The following is a 13,075-nucleotide window of genomic DNA, read 5'->3' as shown; positions in this document are numbered from 1 at the left end:
GCTGATCTCGAACCCCTGATCCACCCACCTCGGCCTCCCAAAGTGCTGGGATTACAAGCGTGAGCCACTGCGCCCGGCCCAAAATCTCTTTACCTTTAACTCCCTTAAAGTTCTAATTTTTTCCCTTAGTTTTCACCTAATGTCCTTTTGTTGTCTCAGGATCACATCTAAGAAACCATATTACATTTAACTGTCAGGCCTCCTTAAGGTTCCTCTTGGTTTTAACAGTTTCTCATGCTTTCCTTTTTTTGATGTTCTTGACAGTTTTGAGGAGTACTGATTAGGTATTTTGTAACATGCCCTGTGTTGAAATTTGTCTAATTTTTTCATGATTAGACTGGGATTATAAGTGTTTGGGAGGAAGATGACAGAGAAAGATTACCCTTTTCATCACATCATATCAAGGGTACATACTATCAATGTGACTGATCATTGTTGATTTTAACCTTCATAACCTGGCTAAGGTAGTCTGTCAGGCTTCTCCAATGCAAAGGAACTTTCCCCTCTTTTCCATACTGTATTCTTGGGAAGGAAGTTACTATGTACAGCCCACACTAGAAGAGTTGACTTCCGCCCCAGAGTTTTCACATAGGGAAAAGTTTTTTCCCCATTGTGTCTTATATAATGTCATCTCTCATCACCATATCCAATCTTCTGCCTTTCCATATTGTTTTAACATTACCATATGTAGGCATTACTTTTACATTAAAAAAATGGGCCAGGCATCATGGCTCACACCTGTAATTCCAGCACTTTGGGAGGCCGAGGTGGGCAGATAATTTGCGGTCAGAAGTTCCAGACCAGCCTGGCCAACATGGGGAAACTCCATCTCTACTGAAACTACAACAAAATTACCCAGGTATAGTGGCACACACCTGTAATCCCAGCTACTTGAGAGGCTGAGGCACGGGAATCGCTTGAACCTGTGAGACGGAAGTTGCGGTGAGCCAAGATTGCGCCACTGCACTTCAGCTTGAGCGAGAGAGGGAATCTGTCTTAAAAAGAAGGGAGGGAGGGAGAGAGGGGGGCAGGCAGGAAGGCAGTATTTGAGGTATACACTTTTCAGAAATGGAAAAGTGCCTGAAAATTATCTTCATTTTTAACACTTTTCACTCCCTATGATATCCTTCACTAAATCCTGATAATTCCAGCTCTCATCTGTACATACCACTGCCTTAGACAAGGCCTCTAGGAACCCCTTCTCTGGAACATTTTAATTACCATCTAACTATATACCCGTACCTTTCTAATCTATCCTACATGTGACTGCACCAGGAATGGATGAGAAAAAAAGAAAATGGATGAGTCAGAAGAAAAGGATTACATTTAACATCTAGTGTGTCTATGTCACTATATTACAATATGAATATATATGGTATTTGGTTTTAAAGTTAATTATAATTCTAGTTGTATAATCTTTCTTTTAAAAATTTCAATGCATTCCACCGTCTACAGAATAGAGTTCAAACTCTACCTTAACCTGTCACATGTACCTCCCTAGGTCTACCATGTTTAATGGATTTATCTTTCCAGCCTTATTTCTCATAACAGCCTGACACAGGGTCTATACTAAAGTTAAACTGGACCATTCATATCAAGGACAGTACAAGGTGTGGAACTTAGCAGACAACTGCCTTCCTGTTTACTCCTATTTCTATATTTTGATTTTTTACCATCTCTACTTGTCAGAACCAGTTCAAATGTTATTGTACCCTATTTTCCAAGGAGGAAAAAGGCATTCCCCTTCTTACAAAATGCCACACTTTCTTGCAGTTCCTCAATCAGAGTCTTTATCATATTCTACAGGCACAGCTAGACTATAAACCCCTTAAGGGTAACGACGCATCAAATCTACTTTTTAAATCCTTCACAATTGTACTTACTCCTACGTTTTATATTTGGTGAACTTACACCTTCTTCATTTCAAAATACACGACCAATTTAAGAGATAACAAATATTCACTGGACTAGATTGAATCCTGTGTATGACACTGAAAGAGTTGCTTCAGGTCTCTAGGTCTTGTTGGCTTATTTGTGTAACGGTAATTATACCCCATCTTATTCATCGGTTATTGTGAGAAATAAAAGATAATATGTAATAAAAGAGATAATGCATCTAGGAAAAATCACTTCTTTTTCCTTTCCAAATACCTAAAGACAAGCTCACTGTATCTGCTAAGGCCAAATTGCTCTAAACGTACATACTTGATTAAGCACTTATCATATGGTACTTTTATTATCAGTTTACATATCTAGCTTTACTCCTCAGGAGCAGTAACATTTGCCTTTTTGTATTTTGAAAACGATCTTGCACAGTGGACTGGCTTAAAAGCAGATGCTCAGGGAATGAATTACTATATCTCAAGCTCACTGGAAAGATCACAAAGTAACAGACTATTCTATCAAACAACTCTAGCCTACATCTCAAGAAAAAAAGCTACCAATTTCTAAAAAAAACAAAAAACATTCAACAGTGGATTTTTCAGATGGGAAAATGATGCTAGAGAATGAAAACATGACTGCATTAAATTAGAGTTGTATCTATATTATTATCTGCCCCTAACTTAAGTGTTATTTTCCTTTGAAAAGGTAGTGAGTACACTCATGTGCCAGTTATCAATTGACTGCCTTTTTGCTCCAAATCCACCCTTCACTATCCTTCAAGTGAGACTGAAACCTTCCTACCTTGGCAGGGCACAGGGCATGACAGCTTCATCAGCACTCAGCAACCCTCTATGGCCATCTGCCCCTAGCACTCCTTCAGGTTGCTTTCCGTGGAGTTCTCAGGCCACACACACACCATGGAAGGCTTCCCCAAGCATGAAGAGGGCAGCTGTCCAGCCCATTTCAGTCCCTTAATGTCTCTGACATCCAGTAGGCCTCAGCCATGCCCCTCCAATGAGGTCTGAATGTCAGATCTGTTCCTTCCTTCCGTGCTCTGCATAGCCTTAGAAGTAGTGACTACTACCCTAACTGCTGTTACTATAGTCTTCAGGGTTCTCTCTACCTCTCAGTCAATTCCCTCATTACTCTAATCCTACGTTACAGTTAAGGATTATTTACATTAGACTTTCTCTGTTCAAATTCCTGTGTAGTTTCTGTTTCCTAATTGAACTCTAAATGATACAACTAGCATGAATAATAATATCCTTCATTAGATAAGCCAAATTTAATTTGGTAAAGTTGAGGGTATTTGAATATCGGTAAAATTTAAATTTTCTTAGGAAAGACATAGTTTGTCTTTAAGTGCAGTATTTTGGCAAATACAAAGCTAGATATGATTTAAATCTTAAAAAACTGGAAAACAGAGCATTCAATAATTTTATTAGGGAATACATTACAGAGATATTAAATCTGATAGCAAGTAAGAATGTGGCGAAAATGGCATCCCTATTCCTTTCTTCCTCCCAACTCGTGGAACTTTCCTCACTAGTTTATCTTAATAGTGGAAAATGGCTAGAATGTTTAAGAAAAATCAGGAAGAATAAAACTGGGTTATATGGCCAGGCATGGTGGCTCATGCTTGTAATCCCAGCACTGGGAGGCTGAGGTGGGAGAAATGCTTGAGGCCAGCAGTTTGAGACCAGTCTGGGCAACACAGTGAGATCCTATCTCTATAAAAAATCAAAAATTAGCCAGCCGTGGCGGTGTGCACCTGCAGTCCCAACTACTCAGGAGGCTGAGATGGGAGGATTGCCTGAGCCAGGAAGGTCAAGGCTGCAGTGAGCCATGATCATGCCACTGCACTCCCACTGGGCAACAGAGTGAGACTCTGCCTGAAAATAAACAAATAAAATAAAATAAAAAAGAAAACAGTTATAAATACCTCTTAGAATTGTAGGATGTCAGTTTTGTTGGAACTAGAGAGGTCCTCTGGTGTGATGTTTTTTAGACAGCCATACTAGTCAGGTCATGAAACCAATTTAGTGGATTGGAACTAGCATTAAAAAAGAATTAGATGGGCCAAGTGTGGTGACTCACGCCTGTAATCCCAGCACTTCGGGAGGCCAAGGTGGGTGGATTACCTGAGGTTAGGAGTTCAAGACCAGCCTGATCAACATGGTGAAAAACCCTGTCTCTACTAAAAATACAAAATTAGCTGGGTGTGGTAGCACATGCCTGTAATCCCAGCTACTTGGGAGGCTGGGGCACGAGAATCGCTTGAACCTGGGAGGCAGAGGTTGCAGTGAGCTGAGATCATGCCACTGCACTCCAGCCCAGGCAACAAGAGCAAAACTCTGTTTCCAAAAAAAAATTATAACAAAATAACAAATATGTATACGATTAGAATAAGCACACTTAGAAATTTTTGTTTTGGAGATATACATGCATTTACACACATGAACCCTAGATTGCAATGTAAAATATACTTTATACTGTGGCTTATAAAAAACAAACCTAGAAATTACTGTGTAGTGTCTAATCCAACTCATATACAACAAAAGATCTCATCCACATTTTCTGCTAGTACTGACGGTAAAATAAATAAACTGGGAAGAATCTGGAATACTTTTATTCTCTTTTAATTGATATTTACGAGGAGAGAGATATTTACAAGGACAGAGATCAAAGAAAAAATTTGATTGAATGATTTGTTGGCAATTTAACATAAATAATAAGAGGCAGAAACTCAAAATCAAGTTTTTTGATTCTAAGTCATACTTTCTTTTCCCACTGGTCCACTCAACCTCCTGAATTTGTTCTTTCCCAGATACATGCTGCTATTTGCAATCAATACATTTGCTAACTAAAAAGAAAGTTATCTCACTTTCCAGCTAGCAATACTAGGGATGAAAGGAACATTCTATAAGTGAAATGATTCTGACACTGCAGAAATTTAATAAAGAGAAATGTTTTTAAAAGAACACTATTTCCACTATGCTGACTTTATCCCAAATAATACTGTTCCAATTAGGTCACCTATGTGACCTAATATACACAATTAATGTTGGTTAGGCTGTTGAATTGTAAGTACCTGAAATATATACCAAAGTCAAAATTAAATATTCTTTCTAAATTCATACTTTTAATGGAAGGTAATTTGGCAGTACCTATCAAAATGCAAAATGTAACTACCAGTGACCCAGAAATTTTACTTCTTGCACAAATGCACAAGAAGGCTAACAGCAACATTGTCTATAATGATATTCATCAAAGCAGGTGTAGGTGGACATTTGCTGTTTCTCGCTACCTAGCATCAGAGCACTCTTCTTTGAGATCCCTAGCAGCTAGGGCAGGGAGACATGTGTCCTAGACTGAGCCAATCAGATACTCCTCTCTAGAACTTAGAATCTTGAAAAGGTGCTGCAATATCAAGGACCATCAACAGACAATACATGGTGGCTACAGTGGAGATGAGAGCAGTGGAGGCCAGTGGTATGCATCCAGCATCTTCTCAAGCAGGCCGTACCGACAACAGCATTTTTGCTGTGCCTTGCCTTTCTTCATTTTGCCCATCTTCAAATTTGATTTTATTGCTTTCCTGTCTGTGAACCATCCAATCTTTCCAATAAAATCTTCTGTTTACATTAACCAGAATTGGTTTCTGTTATTTGCTAGCACAGACCTCAACTAACAGAAATCAGAAGCTGATAAATTGTGGTTTGTCTATCTAGAGTTTTTAAAAAATGAGAGAGATTTACATGTGGTGATACAGAAAGACACTCAAGATTTACCCTCAAATGAAAAAAAATAAAACTGTAGAACAGCAGTGACTGTATAATCTTACTGGTAGAATTGGGACACATGTACACATACACAGGCTTACAGAGGTACAGAAAATTTCTGGAAGGATGTTTACTATGCTTGCTTACACATGTAAAGTGTGAAGAGGAACTTTCATCGACACTATATAAGCAGTACTTTTATTGACTTCATCCAACTACCTCCATAGTGTCACTGCATTTAAATAACCAGCAAAACTTCTAGTGTGACCAAATATAGCTACTTTAAATGTTGATCTGGTAAGAAAATTACAAGAAAGCCTGCAAGTAAAATAACGCACCGTGAAATAGAAAATTTTGATTTCTTTCTCCTCCCTGTGTCTAAAAATCTCTGAAGAATACTACTAAGTAGTACTTTTTAATAAGACTTATTCATGGCTAAGGCTGAAAATTCACATAGTCACACTTAAGTCCAATATGATTTTTCTACTTCTCCTACAAATTCTCCAAGAAATAAAACTTTAAGCCAGAAAGAATGGGGGGAAAGGCCAAGCAAGAGAAAAAAAAAAAAAAAGATTAAATGGTGAATGAGGCTTATTACTGTACAAATATCTGAGTTGAGGGTAGAAATTTGCCCCACTTAGAGAATGGGGAAGGGAATAACGCTCCTTAATGCAGATATCCAGAGGGTTAAGCAATCCCTTAAACTATGACACACAATGGTCTTCACAGTATAGTCCCAAGATTCCTTAGTGTTAATCATATCCCTTTCCCCCAGTCCTGATGAAAACCCTTTATTGCCACATTTTGTACATCACTCCTGGTATAAAGTCATTAAACCTTCTCGGCAAAATAAGTATGAGGAGCCCAGCCCAGTATTTCTCATGTAATATAAAGATGTGGCAAAAGCACAAACTGACTCTACTGATTAGGTGGACAATTATTTAAACAAGTTATACCAAGTCTGTACCTATCACCTGATTTTTCACTTGTTATTTATGTTTTATTTTTAAAGAGACAGAATTTTACTACACTGCCCAGGCTGGAGGGCAGTGGCTACTCATAGGCGTGATCATGGTACATTGCAGCCCTGAACTCCTAGCCTCAAGCAATCTTCCTATCTCAGCCTTCCACGTAGCTAGGACTACAGTCACATTCCACCATGTCTGGTCATTGATTTTTCATTTGGAAAAAGGGGTTAATAGTTACCTACTAAGATTACTGTGAGAACACATATGAATGTCACAACATAGTACCAGCATACAGTAAGCGGGTGCTCAATAAAGGTTTACTGACAATCTGAACTCTGTTATAAGCCCGTCCACATACCTTTAGTACTTCGTACATATTTTTATTACATTTTCTTGTAGTTATTGTGGCAAACTGATCTTCCCTGTAGGGTGGGACAGTCTTCATTTTTTGAACTCCAGCACAGGGACTGCCCACAATAGTATCTATTTTTTTTTTTCCCCCGCGGGAAACTGGGGCAGTTTTATTGACAATGGCAACGTACAAGACTCCACACCTAGGTATGTGGGTGAGGTAAGGCCTGAGTTCAGGCCTTATGATCCTCCTCCAGACCCTTGGAGGAAAACTTCTCCTGCAGTTTCTTCTACATGCTTTTATCTATTTCCTTAAGCTCGTCCAAGGTGTCTGTGGACAGGATCACCTTGTACTCTTCCAACGACAGGCCACTGAAGCTGGTGTCTCTGGGGCGAGGGTACTTGGGTTTATAGTAGTTTGTATGGAGTCGCGCTAAGCTCTGGTACATCTGATCACAGGCCTCAGGCTCTGCAACCTGGGTATTCTCTCCCTCCCGAAAGGCCTGTGCTACCTGCTGCCGCGGGTAAGCGCCAAAGTCCCGGCCCCGTTTGGTCTCCTCCACTGGCCATTTCTCACAGAGCTTAAGAAAAGGCCGGTACCGGCTGGCCACCATTTTGGGCCCCCAATAGTATCTTTTTGTTGTTGTTGTTGTTGTTGTGTTTTTGAGACAGAAGTCTTGCTCTGTCACCCAGGCTGGAGTATAGTGGTGCGATCCCAGTTCACTGCAACCTCCGCCTTCAAGTGATTCTCCTGCCTCAGTCTCCCGAGTAGCTGGGATTAGGCACCCATCACCACGCACAGCTAATTTTTATATTTTAGTAGAGATGGGGTTTTGCCATGTTAGTCAGGCTGGTCTTGAACTCCTGATCTCAAGCAATCCACCCGCCTTGGCCACCCAAAATGCTGGAATTACAGACGTGAGCCACCACGCCTGGCCCACAATAGTATCTTAAATTTCTTTAAGAGGAAGAAGAAAAAAATTAACTGCGAATCTCTATCCTTTGCATAAACTCCACCTTCCAAGCCTTCATATGTGTCAATCAAACTCCTACTCCAGCACAAGTTAGCTTACCAGTGAACAAGTTCTTCCCATTTTATGAAGAGTCCAACTGTATGTCCTCTACTCATGGTCCTGGTATGAGTCCCTCTTTTATATGTCAGTCACCTAAGTATCTGAAAGTCATTATTATATTCTCCTTTAAGTCTTCTTTTTAAGGTTAAAATGGTTCAGATACTCAACAATTCCTAAAATGTCATGAATGTTATAGCCTTCATACCAGTGTTACTGGTCTCCTGAGCATGGACTCCTGTTTGTAGATATTTCTTCAAAACAAGATTTTCAGAACTGAATTGCAGTTGAGGCCTGACAGGGTAGAACCTGCCTTATCCGTACACTATACTTTTACTAATCTAGCATTACATTTATTCTTTGGTTCACTTTATTACTTATCTGATTCATATGAATCAAGTAATGTAAAACTAAGTTTTTAGACATGTGTGGATATCGAACCAGCTGACCTCCATTTTGTATTTGTATGGTTATTTCACAAGCAAATACTGGGTTTTAACTTCATTTTTATTTAATTCAATTTTGCTAAAATTTGGACAATCATTCTGCCTACCAAGGTCCCTTTGGATTCTGTCAGTTAAAATCCAAATTATGTATTAGCTCTTTCAACCAAATTGAACTGCGTCCAAGTTGTTGCTAACATCAGAAGTAAAAAATTCAGGATTGCACGTAGCAGCATGCTCCTTCCACCTTGCCTACATGGCAGTCCTTTATGGATACAGTTCTTAAACCAGATGAAAATCCCTGTAGCAGGCTGGGTGCGGTGGCTCATGTATGCAATCCCAGCACTTGGGGAGGCCAAGGCGGACAGACTGCTTGAGCCCGGGAATTTGAGACCAGCCTAGGCAACATAGTGAGACCTTGTCTCTACAAAAAATACAAAAATAGCCAGCTGTGCTGGCATGCACTTGTAGTCCCAGCTACTCAGGAGGCCAAGGTGGGAGGATCGTTTGAGCCCGGGAGATGGAGGTTGCAGTGAGCTGAGACTGTGCCACTGCACTTCAGCCTGGGCAACAGAGCAAGACTCCGTCTCGGGGAAAAAAAAAAAAAATCCACGTAGCTATGAATCCAGTAGAATTTCTTCACCTCACACCCATGTTTATCCTGAGCAAGTATAACAAATACCTTTACATAGAGAACTGGTGACTCAATTCATCAGGTATACATTATTATTGCTTTAATTTATAACTTTTTAGCTATTTATTAGTTTTTGTGCCAAGTAAAGCCTTGAGCATAAGTAATCTGGGACACATATACTTTTACTTTGCCCTTTGACATAGTTAAAACTGAACTAATACTTTATCCAAAGAAAGAAGACAACCACTGACTAACAGATTTATTTACATCAAAGACTTCTATAGAGCTACAAAACCACCTCTTTCCAAAGAGGTTCAAAATTGACTGAAATCATTCAAGTGGTACCACAAGTACCAAGAGTGAGTGTAGAAGAAATCACTGTAGGCCGGGCACGGTGGCTCATGCCTGTAATTACAGCACTTTAGGAGGCCAAGGCGGGTGGTTCACCTCAGGTCAGGAGTTCAAGGCCGGCTTGACCAATATGGTGAAACCTTGTCTCTACTAAAAATACAAAAAAATTAGTTGGGCATGGCAGCTGGCACCTGTAATCCCAGCTACTCGGGAGGGTGTGGCAGGAGAATCGCTTGAACCCAGGAGGCGGAGTTTGCAGTGAACCAAGATCACGCCATTGTACTATAGCCTGGGCAACAAGAGCGAAAATCTGTCTAAAGAATAAAAAAAAAAATCAAGGTAGAAAACAACTACTGGCTTTCCCATCTGTCCCTTGAAGACTAGTGAAAAATAGTACCTTCTTGATATTCTTCTCAATCTCAAGTGGATCGTGAGGACACCTGAGACAGAGAAGTACTTTTTCTTTTATTGAGTCAAGGACAACAGAATCAAGGAGAGCCATTTTGTGGTTAACACATGCTCAGCAGAGTGAACAGCTTTTTTTCTATAGGCAAGACTAACTCGACTAAATTTTAGACTGCTCAACAGATAGGAAACATTATCTGTAAGGTATTACTATTAATAAAGCACTTTGTAGCTTACAAGGCACCTTCACATATTATTTACTTTAAGCTCACAAAAACCCTGTGAGGTAGATAATCCAGGCATTGCTATTGGTTTTTCCAAATGAGAAAACTAAAACTGAAGGGGTATGAACTTTACTGAAGTCACAAGTAAACAGTACAGACACCACATTGATCGAGATATGCTAATTACAAATACCAGGCTCTTGGAAAATTTTCAAGAGTGGTGTCTAAGCTAAAATAACCAGAGAGGACTGCATAGTAGTTATTTCTAAAGAAAGACAAATGGAAAAGGGTCATCCATCAATTTTAATAATGCAGGGGCAGCAGAGCAAGCATGAATACACCACTGACACTGATATATCAACTGTAAATAAATGAAGGAAACAGATGATTAACACTTAAATTTTAAAGACAGCTGTAAAGCTAGGGGAAATACCTTGGTGAATAACTACGAGTGCACTAGGCAGATACTGAGCCTTGGTGAATAACTCTACAGAGTGCACTAGGCAGATACTATACCTGTTTTAGAAACAGAAAATTTCAGAATTTAAATTAATTGTTCATGTGCACTAGTAAGTTAGTGGCAGGTATTTTCTCTTCAGTAACCTCTCTACTGGCCTACAAGGAATAGGTGACCTATCCATGCTTGGAAAAATCTACCATATTGTTTCCTGTGCAGGACATGTGCCCGTCTAAACTCAAAAGCCCATGGCAAGTGGGCATGCCTGTGATCTACACCCTGATCTTTGTCTATATGACTGAACCAAGGTGGTACTTGATAGTAGAAATAAACCCAAATCCATCAGTGATTTCAATACATATGAAAACATTAAATTCTCCTGTTAAAATACAGACTCTCAGATTGAACTTTTTAAAATATAGAAATGGGCTACAATAAAAAAACAGGCCTTTTTTTAAAAAAAAAAGGTGATAAAGGGCTGGGCATGGTGGTTCATACTGTAATTCCAACACTTCGGAAGGCTGAGGTAGGAGGATCACTTGAGCCCAGGAGTTGGATACCAGCCTGGGAAACATGGGAAGACCCATTTCTGCAGAAAATTTAAAAATCAGCCAGGTGTAGCCAGGCACAGTGGCTCACATTAGTAATCCCAGCACTTTGGAAGGTTGAGGCAGGCAGATCACGTGAGGTCAGGAGTTTGAGACCAGCCTGGCCAACATGGTGAAACCCTGTCTCTACTAAAATACAAAAAGTAGCCAGGTGTGTTGGTGTGTGCCTGTAATCTCAGCTAGTTGAGAGGCTGAGGCAGAATGGCTTGAACCCAGGAGGCAGAGGTTGCAGTGAGCCAAGACTGTGCTACTGCATTCCAGCCTGGGTGACAGAGCGAGATTCTCCCAAAAAAAAAAAAAAAAATTAACCAGGTGTGGTGGCATGTGCCTGTGATCTCAGCTACTTGGGAGGCTAAGATGGGAGGATCCCTTGAGCCCAGGAGGCAGAAGCTGCAGTGAGCCATGATAGTGCTATTGCACTCCAGCCTGGGTGACAGAGCGAGACTCCGCCTCAAAAAAAAAAAAAAAAAAAAAAAAAGAATGGAGAAAACTGCAGTACAGTTAAACAACAGAACATAATCAAGCAATTAATATCAATAAAACAGAATGAAATGTATTAATATAGATAAACCCCCAAAGTAACGAGCAAAAAAGTTTCAGAGTCAAGTGTAACGTTTACTTCCTAAACAAAGCAAATATGAACCAAATATGCAAAATTAATATCAAATACCTGAATTCAAAAAAATCATACTAAGAAACAAGTGAAGGGAAATCTAATGACAAAGGAATAACTCCTCAGTAAGATGTATGGGTCATAAATACCTTGCAAATTAGCCCCCAAATTCATGCAGGGAGGGGAGAAATAATCTGACAGAAGAACAAGAAAAATCCATTGTCATAATATGAGATTTTAACATCTCTCTCCAAAGGTCAAAAAGAAGTAGACAAAAAACTATATACAAGATATGATCCATGCTAATACCAAGTCTGATCTAACAGACATGTATGAAAACCTGAACACACTACATACACAAGAATATACTTTTCAAGCACATATGGAACATGTACAAAAACCAATCAAGTACTCGGCTACAAAATTAGTCTCACACACTGAAGAATCAGTACATATAGTCTACAGTCTCTCAGTTTAACAAAATCAGAAATCAATAATGAAAAGATTCTTTAAAGAAAAGAAGAAAAAGACAAAAGAAAAAAAAAAGAAACATGCTTACTGGGTCAAGAGAGAAGCCATGAGAAGAAAACAAAAACCTCGGAGTAGCCAACTGCTCAAGATCTGTTACACTATTTTACTTGGATTCCTGTAAGTCCTCTTTAAATTCTTATCATAAATCTCTTTTCTTGAGCTATTTGCAGTGTGTTTCTGTTCCTTCACAGAACAAAATCCTACCCAGTTTTTTAAATCATTACCAGGAGCCAGGCACAGTAACTCACACCTGTAATCCCAGCACTTTGCAGGGCTGAGGCAGGAGGATCACTTGAGGCCAGGAGTTTGACAGACCAGCCTGGCAACATAGTGAAACTTCATCTCTTAAACAAGATAAATCATAAGGTGGACTTGGATGGCCATTCACTAAATTAAGCAAAACTGCCAAAAATATAGACATCTGAAATAAAAGGAATCTTGATAAACAGTCTTGATAACGTAAAAAACTTGCCATAAAACAATTTGATGCAAACAAATAAAAACACCAACACAGGCTAGGAAAAAAAAAACAATTAGAGACAAGGATAACATGCTCCTTCAAGTATCAGCTGCCCAAAAACAAGCAAGCTAAATGGGTGGCAGTGGGAGGATCAACATATTAGAACACGAGGGCAAAAAAAATTGTTTTCGCTATTATTAGCATTACTTAGACACTATACAGCACTGGTCAGATTTGGGCGAATTTTTCAAATACATATGGGGAAATTATAGAAACATTAAAAGCAGCAGGATA

At 39.5% G+C, this 13,075-nt stretch overlaps 1 protein-coding gene and 1 pseudogene across 1 annotated transcript in view; both read right to left on the bottom strand.

The window, feature by feature from the left end:
- The window catches only part of RAB2A (RAB2A, member RAS oncogene family), a 109,090-nt gene that overhangs the window by 84,656 nt on the left and 11,359 nt on the right, over nucleotides 1–13,075 (bottom strand). The gene's annotated exons all lie outside the window — the stretch shown is intronic.
- Nucleotides 7,276–7,599, bottom strand: LOC111549220 (annotated as a pseudogene).

This window comes from Piliocolobus tephrosceles, chromosome 7 (assembly GCF_002776525.5).
Source record: "Piliocolobus tephrosceles isolate RC106 chromosome 7, ASM277652v3, whole genome shotgun sequence".
Taxonomy (NCBI): domain Eukaryota; kingdom Metazoa; phylum Chordata; class Mammalia; order Primates; family Cercopithecidae; genus Piliocolobus; species Piliocolobus tephrosceles.
Note: the sequence above shows the minus strand (reverse complement) of the source record. Positions and strands in the feature narration are given on the sequence as shown.